At 42.7% G+C, this 17,032-nt stretch overlaps 1 non-coding gene across 1 annotated transcript; it reads right to left on the minus strand.

Moving 5' to 3' along the window:
* Positions 1-8,352: 8,352 nt before the first annotated feature.
* LOC132653419 (small nucleolar RNA U13) lies at positions 8,353-8,452 on the minus strand. Its single transcript, XR_009591159.1, has one exon. It is a non-coding gene; the product is annotated as a small nucleolar RNA U13 (small nucleolar RNA).
* Between the last annotated feature and the right edge of the window lie 8,580 nt (positions 8,453-17,032).

Below are 17,032 nucleotides of genomic sequence, written 5' to 3' on the forward strand. Positions count from 1 at the left end.
TCTCTGCCTGTGTAATGGTGTCTGGAAAGATGGGTTCCTCCTTGTTTTCTTTCAGCAGGCTGATGTGTGTCAGGTTTTAGTACTTCATAGTCTCTTCTGGTATGATGGTGACCTCCTAGGTCTCTTCTGCCATGCTGATGTCCTCCTCGGTCTCTTCCGGTATGATGTTATCTGGCATGATGTTGTCCTCCTCAGTCTCTTACAGTGTGATGATATCTAACATGATGGTGTCCTACTTAGTCTCTTCTGGTGTGATAGAATCTGGCATCATGATGTCTGCCTCTGTCTCTAAAACTGTGATGGAGTCTGGAAAGATGGGGTCCTCCTCAGTCTCTTATGGTGTGATGGAGTCTACCATGATGGTTTCCTATTTTCTCTTTCTCAGTGTGATGGTATCTGGCAAGATGGTGTCCTCCTCACTCCCTTTTCTTAGGATGGATCCTGGAATGCTAGTGTCCTCATATCTCTCTCCTCTTTGATGGTGTCTGGCAAGATGGTGTCCTGCTTGGTCTCTTCAAGGGTGATGGTGTCTAGCCTGATGGTGTCCTCCTTGGTCTCTTGTGTTGTGATGGTGTCTGGCATGATTGAGAACTTCTTGTTCTGTTACATCATGATTGTGACCTCCTAAGTCTCTTCCAGTGTGATGAAGTCTGGAATGATAATGTCCTCAAACCTCTCTTCTTGTGTGATGGTGTCTGGCAATATGGTGTCTTCCTCTGACTCTTCCAGCCAACTGGTGTCTGCGAGGATGTTGTATTCCTTGTGCTCTTCCCACATATGGTGTCCTCCATGGTCTCTTCCATTGTGATGGAGTCTAGAATGATAGTGTCCTCCTATCTCTCTCCCTGTGTGATGGTGTCTGGAAAGAGGGTTTCCCCCTCAGTCTCTTCGAGCAGGCTGGTGTTTGTAAGGATGGAATACTCCTTGATCACTTCTGGTATGATGTTGACCAGCAAGGTCTCTTCTGCCATGATGATATACTCCTAGGTCTCTTCCGGTGTGATCGTGTCTGACATGATGGTGTGCTCCTCAGTCTCTTCTGGAGTGATGTTGTCTGGCATGATGGTGTCCTCCTCCATCTCTTACACTGTGATGGTATCTAACAAGATGGTGTCATCCTTGGTCTCCTGGTGTGATGGAGTCTGGAATGATAGTGTCCCCCTATTTCTCTTCCTGTGTGATAGGGTCTGACAAGATTGTGTCCTCCTAGGTATGGCATGCACAAATATGGCAGGATGGAGTATTCTTCAGTCTCTTCCAGCATGATGGTGTCCTCCTTAGTCATTTCTGGCATAATGGTGTCTTTCTAGGTCCCTTGCAGTGTAATGGTGTTGGGAAGATGCTGTCGTTCTCAGTGTCCTCTGGCATGATGGTGTATGGCATGATGGAGTACTCCTTTGTCTCTTCCGGTATAATGGTATCCTCCTCAGTCTCTTCTGTCATGATGGTGTCCTCTTCAGTCTGGTCTAGTGTGATGGTGTCTAGTAAGATGGTCTCCTCCACCAATTCTCTTACACTGTTATAGTATCTAACAAGGTGGTGTCCTCCTTGTTCTCTCTTTGTGTGATGAATTCTGGAATGATAGTGTCCTCCTATCTCTTTTCCACCATGATGAAGTCTGGCATGATGCTGTCCTCCTCAGTCTCTTTAGTTGTGATGGAGTCTGGAATGATAGTGTACTCCTATGGCTTTCCCATTGTGATGATTTCAGACATGATGATGTCTTCCTCAGCCTCTTCCAGTTTGATGGAGTCTGGAATGATTATGTCCTCCTCTGTCTCTTCTGGTGTTATGGAGTCTGGATAAATGATAGTGTCCTTCCATCTCTCTCCCATTGTGATGGTGTCTGGTAATATGGTGCCCTCCTCTGACTTTTCCAGCATCTGGTGTCTGGGAGGATGGAGAACTCCTTGTGTTCTTTCCACACATGGTGTCCTCCTTGGTCTCTTCCATTGTGATGCTGCGTGGCATGATGGTGTCCTCCTCAGTCTGTTCTGGTGTGATGGAATCTAGAATGATTGAGTCCTCCTATCACTCTGCCTGTGTGTTGGTGTCTGGAAAGTTGGGTTCCTCTTTGGTCTCTTCCAGCAGGCTGGTGTCTGGCAGGATGGAGTACTCCTTGGTCTCTTCTGGTATGATGATGACCTCCTAGATCTCTTCTGCCATGCTGATGTCCTTCTCAGTCTCTTCCGGTGTGATGTTATCTGGCATGATGTTGTCCTCCTCAATCTCTTCCGGTGTGATAGTGTCTGGCAAGATGGGATCCTCCTCCATCTCTTACAGTGTGATGATATCTAACAAGATGGTTTCCTACTTATTCTCATCCAGTGTGATGGAATCTGGCACCATGGTGTCCTCCTCTGTCTCTAAAACTGTGATGGAGTCTGGAAAGATGAGGTCCTCCTCAGTCTCTTATGGTGTGATGGAGTCTGCTATGATGGTGTCCTACTCTCTCTTTCTCAGTGTGATGGTGTCTGGCAAGATGGTGTCCTCCTCACTCCTTTTTCTTATGATGGATCCTGGAATGATAGTGTCCTCATATCTCTCTCCTCTTTGATGGTGTCTGGCAAGAGTGTATCCTCCTCGGTTTCTTCTGGCATACTGATGTCCTCCTCAGTCTCTTCCAGTGTGATGAAGTCTGGAATGATAATGTCCTCAAACCTCTCTTCTTGTGTGATGGTGTCTGGCAATATGGTGTCTTCCTCTGACTCTTCCAGCCAACTGGTGTCTGCGAGGATGTTGTATTCCTTGTGCTCTTCCCACATATGGTGTCCTCCTTGGTCTATTCCATTGTGATGGAGTCTAGAATGATAGTGTCCTCCTATCTCTCTCCCTGTGTGATAGTGTCTGGAAAGAGGGTTTCCTCCTCAGTCTCTTCGAGCAGGCTGGTGTTTGTAAGGATGGAATACTCCTTGATCACTTCTGGTATGATGTTGACCAGCAAGGTCTCTTCTGCCATGATGATATACTCCTAGGTCTCTTCCGGTGTGATCGTGTCTGACATGATGGTGTGCTCCTCAGTCTCTTCTGGAGTGATGTTGTCTGGCATGATGGTGTCCTCCTCCATCTCTTACACTGTGATGGTATCTAACAAGATGGTGTCATCCTTGGTCTCCTGGTGTGATGGAGTCTGGAATGATAGTGTCCCCCTATTTCTCTTCCTGTGTGATAGGGTCTGACAAGATTGTGTCCTCCTAGGTATGGCATGCACAAATATGGCAGGATGGAGTATTCTTCAGTCTCTTCCAGCATGATGGTGTCCTCCTTAGTCATTTCTGGCATAATGGTGTCTTTCTAGGTCCCTTGCAGTGTAATGGTGTTGGGAAGATGCTGTCGTTCTCAGTGTCCTCTGGCATGATGGTGTATGGAATGATGGAGTACTCCTTTGTCTCTTCCGGTATAATGGTATCCTCCTCGGTCTCTTCTGGCATGATGGTGTCCTCTTCAGTCTGGTCTAGTGTGATGGTGTCTAGTAAGATGGTCTCCTCCACCAATTCTCTTACACTGTTATAGTATCTAACAAGGTGGTGTCCTCCTTGTTCTCTCTTTGTGTGATGAATTCTGGAATGATAGTGTCCTCCTATCTCTTTTCCACCATGATGAAGTCTGGCATGATGCTGTCCTCCTCAGTCTCTTTAGTTGTGATGGAGTCTGGAATGATAGTGTACTCCTATGGCTTTCCCATTGTGATGATTTCAGACATGATGATGTCTTCCTCAGCCTCTTCCAGTTTGATGGAGTCTGGAATGATTATGTCCTCATCTGTCTCTTCTGGTGTTATGGAGTCTGGATAAATGATAGTGTCCTTCCATCTCTCTCCCATTGTGATGGTGTCTGGTAATATGGTGCCCTCCTCTGACTTTTCCAGCATCTGGTGTCTGGGAGGATGGAGAACTCCTTGTGTTCTTTCCACACATGGTGTCCTCCTTGGTCTCTTCCATTGTGATGCTGCGTGGCATGATGGTGTCCTCCTTAGTCTGTTCTGGTGTGATGGAATCTAGAATGATTGAGTCCTCCTATCACTCTGCCTGTGTGTTGGTGTCTGGAAAGTTGGGTTCCTCTTTGGTCTCTTCCAGCAGGCTGGTGTCTGGCAGGATGGAGTACTCCTTGGTCTCTTCTGGTATGATGATGACCTCCTAGATCTCTTCTGCCATGCTGATGTCCTTCTCAGTCTCTTCCGGTGTGATGTTATCTGGCATGATGTTGTCCTCCTCAATCTCTTCCGGTGTGATAGTGTCTGGCAAGATGGGATCCTCCTCCATCTCTTACAGTGTGATGATATCTAACAAGATGGTTTCCTACTTATTCTCATCCAGTGTGATGGAATCTGGCACCATGGTGTCCTCCTCTGTCTCTAAAACTGTGATGGAGTCTGGAAAGATGGGGTCCTCCTCAGTCTCTTATGGTGTGATGGAGTCTGCTATGATGGTGTCCTACTCTCTCTTTCTCAGTGTGATGGTGTCTGGCAAGATGGTGTCCTCCTCACTCCTTTTTCTTATGATGGATCCTGGAATGATAGTGTCCTCATATCTCTCTCCTCTTTGATGGTGTCTGGCAAGAGTGTATCCTCCTCGGTTTCTTCTGGCATACTGATGTCCTCCTCAGTCTCTTCCAGTGTGATGTCTGGCATGATGGTGTCCTCTTCAGTCTCTACTGGTTTGATGGAGTCTGGAATGATAGTGTTCTCCTATCTTTCTTCCGGTTTGATGGTGTCAGGCAAGATGTTGTCCTCCTCGGTGTCTTTAGGTGTGATGGAGTCTGGAATTCTGGTTAACTCCTCAGTCTCTTGTGGTGTGATGGAGTCTACCATGATGGTGTCCTACTCTCTTTCTCACTGTGATGTTTTCTGGCAAGATCGTGTCCTCTTTGATTTCTTCTGGCAAGCTGGTGTCTGGCTGGCAGTAGTACCCCTTCATCTCTTCCTGGAAAATGGTGTCCTCCTTCATCTCTTACAGTGTGATGGTATCTAACAAGACGGTATCCTCGTTTGTCTCTTCTCATGTGATGGAGTCTGGAAAGATGGTGTCCTCCTTAGTCTTTGCAGTGTGATGGAGGCTGGAATTAAAGTGTTCTCCTCTCTCTCTCCCACTGTGATGGATTCTGGCATGATGTTGTCCTCCTTGGTCTCTTTTGGTGTGATTGTATCTGGAAAGATGGTGTCCTCCTTAGTGTCTTACTGTGTGATGGAGACTGTCAAGATGTTGTCCTCCTCAGTCTGTTTTGTTGTGATGGATTTTGGCATGATGGTGTCCTCCTCGGTTACTTTAGGCAATGTGGTGTCTAGCAGGATGGAGTAATTTTCAATCTCATCCAGCAATATGGTGTCTTCCTTGTTCCCTTCTGGCATGATGGAGTCCTCCTAGGTCTCTTCCACTGTGATGTGGTCTGGCAAGATCGTGTCCTCTTCAGTCTGTTCTGCTGTGATGGAGTCTGGCAAGATGAGGTCCTGCTCAGTCTCTTCTGGTGTAATGGTGTCTGGTAAGATGGTGTCCTCCTCCGTCTCTTACAGTGTGATGGTATCTAACAGGATGGTTTCATTCTTCATCTCTTCTGTTGTGATAGAGTCTGGAATGATACTGTCCTCCTATCTTTAACCCAGTGTGAATGTGTCTGTCAATATGGTGTCTTCCTTGGTCCCTTCTGGCATGATAGTGTCCTCCTCAGTTGCTTCTTGCATAATGGTGTCCTCCTAGGTCCCTTGTGGTGTGATGGTGTTGGGAAGATGCTGTAGTTCTCCGTGTCCTCTGGCATTATGATGTCTGGCATGATGGAGTACTCCTTGGTCTCTTCTGGTATAATGTTGACTTCCTTGATCTCTTCTGGCATGATGGTGTCCTCACCAGTCTGTTCTGATATGAAGGTGTCTGATAAGATTTTGTTTTCTTCAGTGTCTTCTGGTGTGTTGGAATCTGTATATCTGAATGCCTCTTTCTCTTATGGTGTTATGGTGTCTACCAGGCTGGTGTCCTACTCTCTCTTTCTCAGTGTGATGATGTCTGACAAGATGGTGTCCTCCTCGGTCTCTTTTGGCATGATCGTGTCCTCCTCAGTCTCTTCTTGTGTGATGGTGTCTGGTAAGATGGTGTCCTCTACCATCTCTTATACTGTGATAGTAGCTAACAAGGTGGTGTTCTCCTGGATCTCTTCTTGTATGATGGTTTCTCGCAGAAATGTGTCTCCCATTACTTCTGTGGTGATATTATTTTACAAGATGGAGTTCTTCTCTCTTCCAGTGTGATGTTGTATGGGTAGATAGTGTCCTCCTCGTTCTCTTCCCATATGAAGTTGTCTGGCAAATTAGTATCCTCCTTCATCTCTTCCTGTGTGATGGAGACTGTCAAAATGTTATCCTCTTCAGTCTGTTCTGGTGTGATGGATTCTGGCATCCTGATATCCTCTTCAGTCTCTTTAGGCAATCTGGTGTCTAGCAGGATGGAGTACTCTTCGGTCTCATCCAGCAATATGGTGTCCTCCTTGGACTCTCCTGGCATGATGGAGTCCTTTTAGGTCTCTTCAACTGTGATGTTGTCTGGCATGATGGTATCCTCCTCGATCTCTTTTGGTGTGATGTAGTCTGGCAAGATGGTTTTCTTCTCAGTTTCTTTCAGTGTGATGTTGTATGGCTAGATGGTATCCTCCCCAGTCTCTTCCCATATGAAATTGTCTGGCAAAATAATGTCCTTCTTGGTCTCTTCCTGCATGAGGGAGACTGTCAAGATGGTGTCCTCTTCAGTCTGCTCTGGTGTGATGGAGTCTGGCATGATGGCATCCTCCTCTGTGTCTTTTGGTGTTTTGGTTTCTGGCAAGATAGTGTTCCCCTTTGTATCTTCTAGTGTGATGGTGTCTTGCATGATGGTATCTTTCACAGTAACCTCCAGTATGATGGTGTCTGGCATGATGGTGTTCCCCTTGGTCTCCTCTGGTGTGATGTTGTATGGCAAGATGTTGTTGTCCTCAGTCTCTTCCAGTGTGATGGTGTATAGCTGGATGATGTCCTTCTTGGTCTCTTCCCATATGATGCTGTCTGGCAAAAGTGTTTTCCTTGATCTCTTCCTGTGTGATGGAGACTGTCAAGATGGCATCCTCCTTGGTCTTTTCAGGCAACCTGTGTCTGGCAGGATGGAAGACTCTTTGGTCTCTTCCTGCATTATGATGTCCTCCTTGGTCTCTTCTGGCATGAAGGAGTCCTCCTAGGTCTCTTTCAGTGTGATATTGTCTGGCATGATGGTGTCATCCTCAGTGTCTTTTGGTGTTTTGGTGTCTGGCAAGATTGTGTCCCCCTTGGAATCTTCAGGTGTGATGGTGTCTAACAAGATGGTGTCTTTCACAGCATCCTCTGGCATGATTTTGTCTGGCATAATGGTGCCCTCCTGGGTAACTTCTGGTGTGATGGAGTCTGTCAAGATGGTATCCTCCTTGTTCTCTTCCAGTATGATGGTGTCTCACAAGAAGGTGTCCTCCTCAGTCTCTTCTGGTGTGATGTTTTCTGACAAGATGTTGTCCTTGGGCTCTTCCTATGTGATGGTATCTGGCAAGATAGTGTCTTTCTTGGTCTCATCCTGCATGATGGATACTGACAAGATGGTATCCTCTTCAGTCTGTTCTGGTGTGATGGAGTCTGTCATGATGGTTTTGTCCTCAGTGCCTTTTGGTGTTTTGGTGTCTGGTAAGATTGTGTCCCCCTCAGTATCTTCCGGTGGATGGTGTCTGGCAAGATAGTGTCTTTCCTAGTAACCTCCAGCATGATGGTATCTGGCATGATGGTGTCCTCCTCGGTCTCTTTCAGTGTTATGGAGTCTGGCAAGATGGTGTCCTCCTCAGTTTGTACCGGTGTGATGGATTCTGGCATGATGATGTCATCCTGTACCTCTCCTGGTGTGATGTTGTCTGGCATGATGGTGTCCTCTTCGCTCTCTTCCAACATGATGGTATGTGCCAAGATGGAGTACTCCTTGGTCTTTTTCCGTATGATGGTGTCCTCCTTAGTCTCTTCTGTTGTGATGGTATCTGTCAAGATGGAGTCATTCTCATTATCCTAAAGTATGATGCTGTCTGGCAGAATGGAGTACACCTTGGTCTCTTCTGGAAGAATGGTATCCTCCTGTGTCTCTTCCAGTGTGATGATGTCTAGCATGATGGTGTTCTTCCTCTGTCCTGGTAAGATGGTGTCCGGCAAGATAATGTCCTCCTAGGGATCTCCAGGCATGCAGATGTCTGGCAGGATGCCCTTTTTTTTAAAGTATTTGTTGTTTTTTTTTTTTTTTTTTTTCTTAAAGACTGGGTCTCACTATATTCCAGGTTGGCTGACTGTGTACCTCAGAATCTTAGGCATGCAGCCTCCTTAATTGTGAATGTCAAATTGGTAATGTACCACATTTCAAGGCTTTAGGGAGGTATGTGTCACACAATGATTTGAATACTTAATTATAATGTTTATGAACAAAAAAAGGCTCCTGCATCAACTGTTTTATTTCTCATCCTATGATTAGCATCTTTCAAGGTGAATGGGAAAAAAAGGCAATGGAATTAAAAGTTCACATTTGTACAAAGGACAAAATGAAGCCACTGGCAAACTTTGTTGAGCCTTTATAGCTTTAACTACTGTTGTTGTTGACGATGATTTCTACCAACAGTATATTACCCAGGTTTTAGTTATGACAGTCTATATCATTAATTTGGACTATTCTTGCTTTCATTACTTTATTTCTTGTTTGATTTCTCTTGTTGATTTGATGGATGTTTATGACAAACTTTCTTCTTCTGAGACTTTCTAGTTGTATTTAACCCAAGTCACATTCCTTGGAAGGGGCTTTGGCTAGGTGTTGGCTGTGCCATCCTGTTTTTTTACCTATCCTTTCTAAAGTGCCCAATTTTGGCTTCCCTTATTGCTTCAGGCAGAATTCCCTCATAGTTTTCTCTTGGTGGTTTGGGCTGTCATGGTGAAGAAAATCAGATAAATTGGAATCTGCAAAGATAGAAAAAGGACTGCAATTTGTTTCCTCTCATGTGGTTTCATAAAAATATTTGGATATTATATTAGTTGCTTTGGGTATTGCTTTGGTCAAATACTTGACAAGAATTAACTTCAAGGAGGAAGGCTTTGTTTTGGCTTATAATTCAAGGGAATATAATCCATCATGTTGGACAATGCACAGTGCCAAGAGTAGAGGGCAGTTGGTTATGTTGCAGCACAGCCAGAAAATCTAGTTATGAAATGTTACAGCTCTGGTTGGCCAGGTCAACCTGGGAGAGTAGAGCCTAAAACTGAGTTGGATCAAAGTCTCATGCAATAGATAACTTTATTCAGTGCATCAGACAATTTATATTCTGAGGGTATTCTTGAGGGTTAAGCAAAGTAATATGAACAAAGGTCACATGAATTTGAACCGTATACAGTTGAGAGGGCAAGTGCTGCTTGGAGACATAATTCTGAATACTATTGGGTAAAATGATGAGTATTTTAAAATAAAAGATGCTTCTATTATTACACCTGGGAGAGGCATGAAAACACTTTCCAAGAACAACTCTTGTTATGAAGGAACAGAAATTATGAGACTCTTGTCTTGGTTATTTGAAGTTTTCTCACAAGGTCTCAGAAATCTGTTCACACAGCTTCACTCATGGACCATGTTCTGATAATCTGATGCTGGCATTTGAATGATAAAAAAAGGAGAGGGCATTCTTACTGCTAGATATGATGGGAGGAGAATGTTTATTGTAGATTAAAAGGAACATAGTTAGAGACAGGGACTTCTGGGAGAGTCCAGAGTGGACATGATCCTGAGCCAAGAGAGGGGAGAGGGGAAAAGCAGCTGCCTACCAAGACCAAGACACTGGTCAAGAGACTAAACTAAAGGACCAGGTATCCAAAATGGCTTGATTGTATAGGGAAGAGTAACTGAGAGTTGGGGGAGGGGGAAATGGTAGCTATGCCATTGTAACAGGTATGGACTTAGGGATGCAGAGATCCTGGTGACCAAGTCTGCTTTCATGTGTTAAATAGGCACCTCAGCTGGTTCAGTTTCTCCCAGCTGTTCTAAACTTGTTGGTTGAGACCCCTTTCCGTGTGTGTGTGTGTGTGTGTCTAAGGCACTGTTCACAGGGGTTGCCTAAGACCACCAGAAAACAGTGTAACAGTAGCAAAGTTATACTTAACAAAAGTAATTTCATGGTTGGTGGTCACTACAGCATGAGGAAATGTATTAAGGGGATACAACATTAGGAAGGGTGAGAACCACTGCTCTATCCCATGAGATGGTAATTCTGTACATATGGTTAAGCTAACCTATAAATTGCATTATGGACATTCGCAGAGATCTGTCTCCTTGTTTATTCTAGACAAGTTGACAGAGAAACAGTATTAGCTGTCATAGGTTTTGTGCTCAGCTTAGACTTGATTAATTGCAAAGAATTGCTTTATCTTACTAGATACATATGTAGATGTGTTATCAGTCTTCATTTGTGAAGATATCCCCAGAATTCCATTATTTCCAATAAATGTGTAATTACACACTCAGCATGTTCAGAAATTAAAGCAGTTGCCCACTGAAACCCTGGGTATACATCTATTGTATGGTGTACATACCTTCGTTTTCCAAATTCTGCAAAATGAAACACCTCCATCTGCCATATTAAATGTGCGTGTTATGAGCTAAGAGTCACTCAGAGGACAGAGCAGATGAGAAAAAATAATGTGTTTCCAAAGTGAAAGTACATTATGGGGACATGCTGCTGAATATAGAGGCTATCCCAGTAGGATGACAATGCCAGACAATGACAAAAGTCCTGCATTCAAATTCAGGGAGACACCAGGATGGATGGAACATACCTGTCATTCACACAGAATTCTGTGTTTCTCATGCTGTGATAGTTGTTGACATACTCTAGGGAGAAAGTGTTCAAGAATATGCTAAGTGAAGACACTTGACACTTGAAGAAATGGAAGCAGCCTTAAGATCTGTCCAGCTGAGTGCATACAGAAGGTAGAGGCTTGAGGCTGCCATGACACAGGGATACAGCAGGTTTCTCCTCCAACATAGAGTCTTTAGTTAGACTTGTCAGGACACCTATCACACCCTCACTGTGTGGCATGTCGTGGTGAATGTGGGATCCAATGTGAATGGTTGCCTTGACGGAGCAAGCATAGTTATGCAAGAGGTGAGTAACTAGAGGGTAGAATTGGTGTCAGGAGAAGGCACAACTGACTTTGGAGTCACTCCAAGGTTGCCATTTTTCCAGACTTTGTTCTGAGTTTGGTCTGAGGACTCAAGCAATGTAACCTGTGATGGCTTTGGCATGTGTGTGGGTGCGGGGCCCTTGCAAAAGGATGGCAGGAGGCTGCCCTCTAAAAGATTCCCTCTAAAAGATTCCCTCTAAAAGATTCGGGCTGCTTGTAGGTCTCATTCTCAACCTGGGAACCCATCTTGGGGCAGTTGGAAAACATCATGATCCCTGTTAAGAAACAGGGAGCAAAGGACAATCACTACTCAAAGGGAAATCTGTGATGTTTATGCAAGCTGGGGGAGAGAGCAAGGGATTAGTGTGTCACAGAGAGCTTTAGAGCACCTCTGCATCTCAGCCCTTCACCTCTGAGGAAGACCCAGTAGAAAGACAGCCGCTCCTGTCCTGGAATTTTACCTGGACAGATCTGCCCTGGGGTGGATCTCATGACTACACTGGCTCCTGGACATCTGGCCTGGTTTCCACGAGGGGCTTTCCAAATCTCATCCAGTCTGACCTCCAACCCATGGCCCACAAGTCACAGAGCTGAGCCTTCAGGACTTCAAAACCCAAAGACACAGGTAGGAGACTCTTAGTGACTTTGAAGCACTTAACAATTATTGTGCTGGCCACATGGCACCAAAGTGCCCAACTGGTCTCTAAGCAAACTGCTGCCTATGCCCATGCCACACCTGCTCCTCTCGCTGCTTTATCAGCGTATGTATACAGTCCACTTGTAGCTGAAAAAGCCTGAGGTCACATTTCCGGGATTTCTATGGGATTGGTCTTTCTGAAGTGACAGGTTGTTAAGTTCACAGGTGTGCCATAAGTGGGCAAATTATCATTAGTCACAAAGGACAGAAGGAAAAGTGGATATAATGAAGTGAAGTAAATGAACTCACCTGGTGATGAGGGTGACTCCCTTGTCCCTTTTCATTGGAATCATGTGTTTACATGAGGGGAGCCTTATCTTAGGAGGTGGCAGGCAGCAGCACACAGAGTCGGAGGTAATTCATGTTTGTCTTCACCTGCTTCCAGCATTGATAACAGTTGCGGGGGAAGATGTGCCAGCGTCCAAAGGCTATCCAGGTATGATGGTCTCTTCTGGTATGATGATGTCCTTCTCAGTCACTCCAGGTGTGATGGCGTCTGACAAGATGGGGTCCTCATTGTTCTCTTCCAACGAGCTGGTTTCTGGCAGGAAGGAGTAATCCTTGGTCTCTTCTGTCATGATGGTGTCCTCTTTGTTCTCTTACAATGTGATGTTTTTGGGCATGTTGGTGCCCTCTACTGTCTCTTCCAATGTGATGGTGTCTGGCAAGATGGTGTCTTCCTTGGTTTCTTCCTACATGCAGGTGTCTGGCCGGATGGAGTACTCCTCGGTCTCTTCCAGTGGGATGGTGTCTGGCAAGATGGTGTTCTCCTCGGTCTCTTCTGGCAGGCTGGTGTCTGGAAAGATCAGGTATCCTCCTCTATTTCTTAAGGTGTGATGGTGTGATGGTACCTAAAAAGATGGTATCCTCCTCTGTATATCCCGGAGTGATGGTGTTTGGCAAGATGGTGTCATTCTTAGTAACCTCCAACATAATGGTGTCTGGCATGATGCTGTCCTCCTCTGTCTCTGCCAGTATGATGGTGTCAAGCAACATGGTGTCCTCCTCAGTCTCTTTCTGTGTGATGGAATCTGGCAAGGTGGTGTCCTCCTCGTTCTCTTCCAGCATGATGTTGTCTTCCTTGGTCTCTACTGGCAGGATTTTGGCCTCCTCAGTCTCTTTTAGTATGATATTGTATGGCAAGATGGTGTCCTCTTCAGTCTCTTCTGGTATGGTGTTGTCTGGCAAAATGGTGTCCTCCTCGGTTTTTCCAGTGTGATGGTGTCTGGTAATGTCAGGAGCACTTGATTATGCTGGAGGACTTTAACCGAGATGCCACAAAGTGTGGCAAGGTATTGATAATAGCCAAAGCCAGAATGCTTTTTTAATGCTGCTTTAATCACACAAATCACACAGATAATTCTGTACTGTATCTGTCATTGTTGATACTGTTAATCTTGTTTCTTCCATTTTATACATTGATATATGTTGTTATACATGTGTGTTTGGGCCTAGGTGGAAACAATCCTCCCAAGTTATTGTTTCTTTAGTTTCAAAGTTGGGGTAATAGTTAAAAATTGTCCTATTATATTCATGTATGTAATTTGATTGTAATTTTTCAAAGGTCTATATAATCTACTGGTGTTATATTATGAAACCATGGGAGGTTTGGGGAATCTACTACACATAATATATTAAATTTTGAAACATTTAATGAAATTAACAAATTTATTAATGATTTTGGACATCTATTTCCCCAAGGTTTAGGTATATGTGGCATACCTTTAATTATTAGGTTGGGTTGAAAAAAAATTCAGATGGGAAATTTGGAAAATAAGCTGTTGTCGCAATTGTAGCAATTGTAGAATCTGTAATAGTTACAGTAGCAGAATCAAAATCATCATAATCAGACTCATACATTTCACCTGTTGTTTCATTACATTGGTATCCTATTATATTATAAGACTGAGTAAAAAATGTCTTATATATTAATCTGGCAAAGGTGGCATTCATACCCAATCCACAGGTAAAAGTATCAGAAACCTCATCAAATATCTTTGGCCTTTGGATATTAATAGTTCTATATTTATTATTGACCTTTATATTAGTAGTTTGTATATTTGAGTTTGTTCTCCAATGGGTGCTACATAATATTGGCTTATGGCTAGTCTCATTTACCCATAATTCAATGCCATGGCACTTTAATGGATTATTCTAGTCTCGACTAGTGGCATTATATGGCAAATCCAAGATAAAATATTTTATATTATGCACATGTTTAGTAGCTATTCTATATTGTTCACAAACTTCATACAATTGGTCTTCTCTACAAGATGCATATTTATGCGAAAAATTTTGAAATCTGTTTTTAATTACATCAAGCAATCTATTACTTTCATAATATTCTGGTATTAAGGGCACTACATATATATTATTTGGTATCACTAGGACTGTTATTGAATTGGTTTCTGCAGTTGTAGTTTTTAATGAAATATTGCCTTTTACTGTCTGTGATATGGGGATACCTATAATAATTATTAGAATATATATAATCTATCCAACATGTTGTTAGGTTTGCTCATTTAATTACAGAAGAAGTAACTGAAGAATTCTGTTTTTTGTATGTATAAATCAAGTTGCAAAATTTATGTCCAAAGCATATATCTATAATGGAGATTACTACATATAAAACAAATAGGCATACAATTAAGAATCTTATTAAAGTAAATATGCCAAGTTTGTACAAATGATATATCCTCCAATGTTTGGAGCCTTAAGTCTCCTTTACCTTGCATAATCCAAATGTTATTTCCTTGGCCCTATGCAATGATTTCTGCTTTGGATATTCTTTTATCCCTTGGATTCCCGAAAATTCAATTATATGGTCTAATTAATATTTTATCTTCTAATGTAGGGTAATCTAGCATTATATTCATTTGTCTTGCTTCTACTAATGGTCTCTGTCTATTTAATCTGGGTCTATTGTTTCATTCTATACATGCTAGTTTTAAGGCTTTCTCTAATGGAGGATTTTGGTCTGATACTTTGACCTCTAAGAGGCCACTAAATCTTTCAATGGCTCCTGCAGCTGTTGGGGTATATGCCTTCTGGAAATCCCATTGTATGTCAAGTTGTTTAGCTATTCTTTGGCTGTCTTTACCTGTAAAGTGTGTTCCTTGATCTGATTGTATTACTTCTGTTGTTCCTAGCTTGGTACACACCATGTTATTATTGTCAAAATTGCACCTTGTTGATCTGGATGTGGTGATGCTCTTGCTAGTCCCAATCCTATACATATCTCCACCATTGTACATGCATATTTTTTTTAAATTTGACAATGGTCCAATATAGTCAGTTTGTGCTATCTTATTTAAATGTAGTTTGTGACCTACAATTCTTCTATAATTGTGTCTAAATCTCTTTTCTGATGCTGTACAGTGTTTGCATTGCTGTAATGCCCATTTAATATCTGTTCTATTTGTCTTAAGATTTCTCTGTCTAAACCATTGCTCCATGGCATGTTGTCCTATATGTCCTAGGCTTCTATGTAAATTTAGAATTTCTTCTCTAGTTATACGTATATCCTGTATGTATGGCCTTTGTATTTCCCAATTTAGTTTTAATTTAATCTTTCCATCCCTATTTTCTCTTATTTCCCATGATGGTTTTAACTTAATAACCTCCAATACACTTGGAAAGTTTATCTACTATTTCATTATTTGTGGAAGTCTCATCTTGTTTCTTTGTATGTGCATTTACATGTGTTACTCTAATCTTTGCTTGTTTGGCTATCTCATCTAATTCTATCCATGCTTCTTCAGACAAGATATCTTTACCTCCTCCCTTCTATCTGGCTAGTTTCCATTTTCCTGACCAAATATCTATTCCATTAGTTACACACCAGGAGTCTGTAAATATATACAGGTATTTTTGTTTTTCTTTAAGAAATTGTCTGGCAGCTAATAATGCTGCTATGACACCTACATTTTGCACTGATTTTTCTGTGCCTTGTTTGAATATAACCATGCCATCCCCTGGTCTGTAGGCTGCTGCTTTCCAGTGCGTTTTGGTGTTCATGGTGGTTGATGAACCATCCATGAACCAGGCATTAACCAGAGTGGGGGAGTATTCCGCTGTACCCCATTGCCCCATTGGCATCTGTTTTTGAGGAGCGGAGATGTTTGGGAAGGTCATGCCTTCTGGAGTCATGGGGCTGTTGGTGTTTAATATCGACTCCAACATCTTTGACGCCATCCCCTTTGCATACTGGGGTATGACCCGAAGGAATTCAGACAGGAACCATTTCCATTGTAGTACCTTTCCTTCCATGGGTAGACCAGCCCATACCTCTCGCAGTGCCTTTCCCCAGTATAGCAAGGGTATTGATGTTCAGAATCTCACTGAGCTCTGTCTTAACAGAGATTGCACTGTTCTTATAGCATCATATAAGGTCCAGATGTTTTTTTCAAACAGCCAATATTTGTTTTCTGACCATGGGGAGTTTTTGGTATGAAATCCAATTGGCCTTAGCATATTTTTATTTTTTGCAAAGATGTTCCAATTACCATATCCATAAATACATAATATATCAATAATAACTTCATCATTTTCCTGTATATATGTCAGAGCCTGGTATTGTTTAATATACTCTAATATTAACTTCACTGCATCTTCCTCTTCTTTGGTCCATATAAAGTCCTGTGCTTTCTTGTTATTGTACACAATGTTTGTACAATTACTTGTAAATATGGCATATGCTGTCTCCAATAGCCAAACAATCCTATTAGGTGTTGTACTTCTGTCTTATTTATAGGTACCTTGAGTGTTTCTAATTCATTTATCACTTCCTTTGGTATTTTTCATCTGTCTGTTGACCAATGGACTCCTAGACATTTAACCTCTTGTGCTACTGCTTGAATTTTATCCTTATTAGTAGTCCATCCCTGATCTCTAAGATGTGGAATTAGCCTCTCTAGTGTATCTTGTACCTTCCTCTTTTACCCGTCCAAAAATAATAATATCATCTATATATGTTGAAATAGTTGCCTTTGAATCCTTAAAATCTTGTATTGTTAATTGTAAAGTGTTATGGGCTATTACTGGACTATTTAGATAACCCTTTGGTAATCTTAAAAATTTGTATTCCTGCCCTTGCCAAGAGAAAGTCGTTATCTGTTGGCTGTCTGGGTGCAGTGGGATTCCCAAGAACATATCTGACA

This window comes from Meriones unguiculatus, chromosome 3 (assembly GCF_030254825.1).
Source record: "Meriones unguiculatus strain TT.TT164.6M chromosome 3, Bangor_MerUng_6.1, whole genome shotgun sequence".
Lineage (NCBI taxonomy): Eukaryota > Metazoa > Chordata > Mammalia > Rodentia > Muridae > Meriones > Meriones unguiculatus.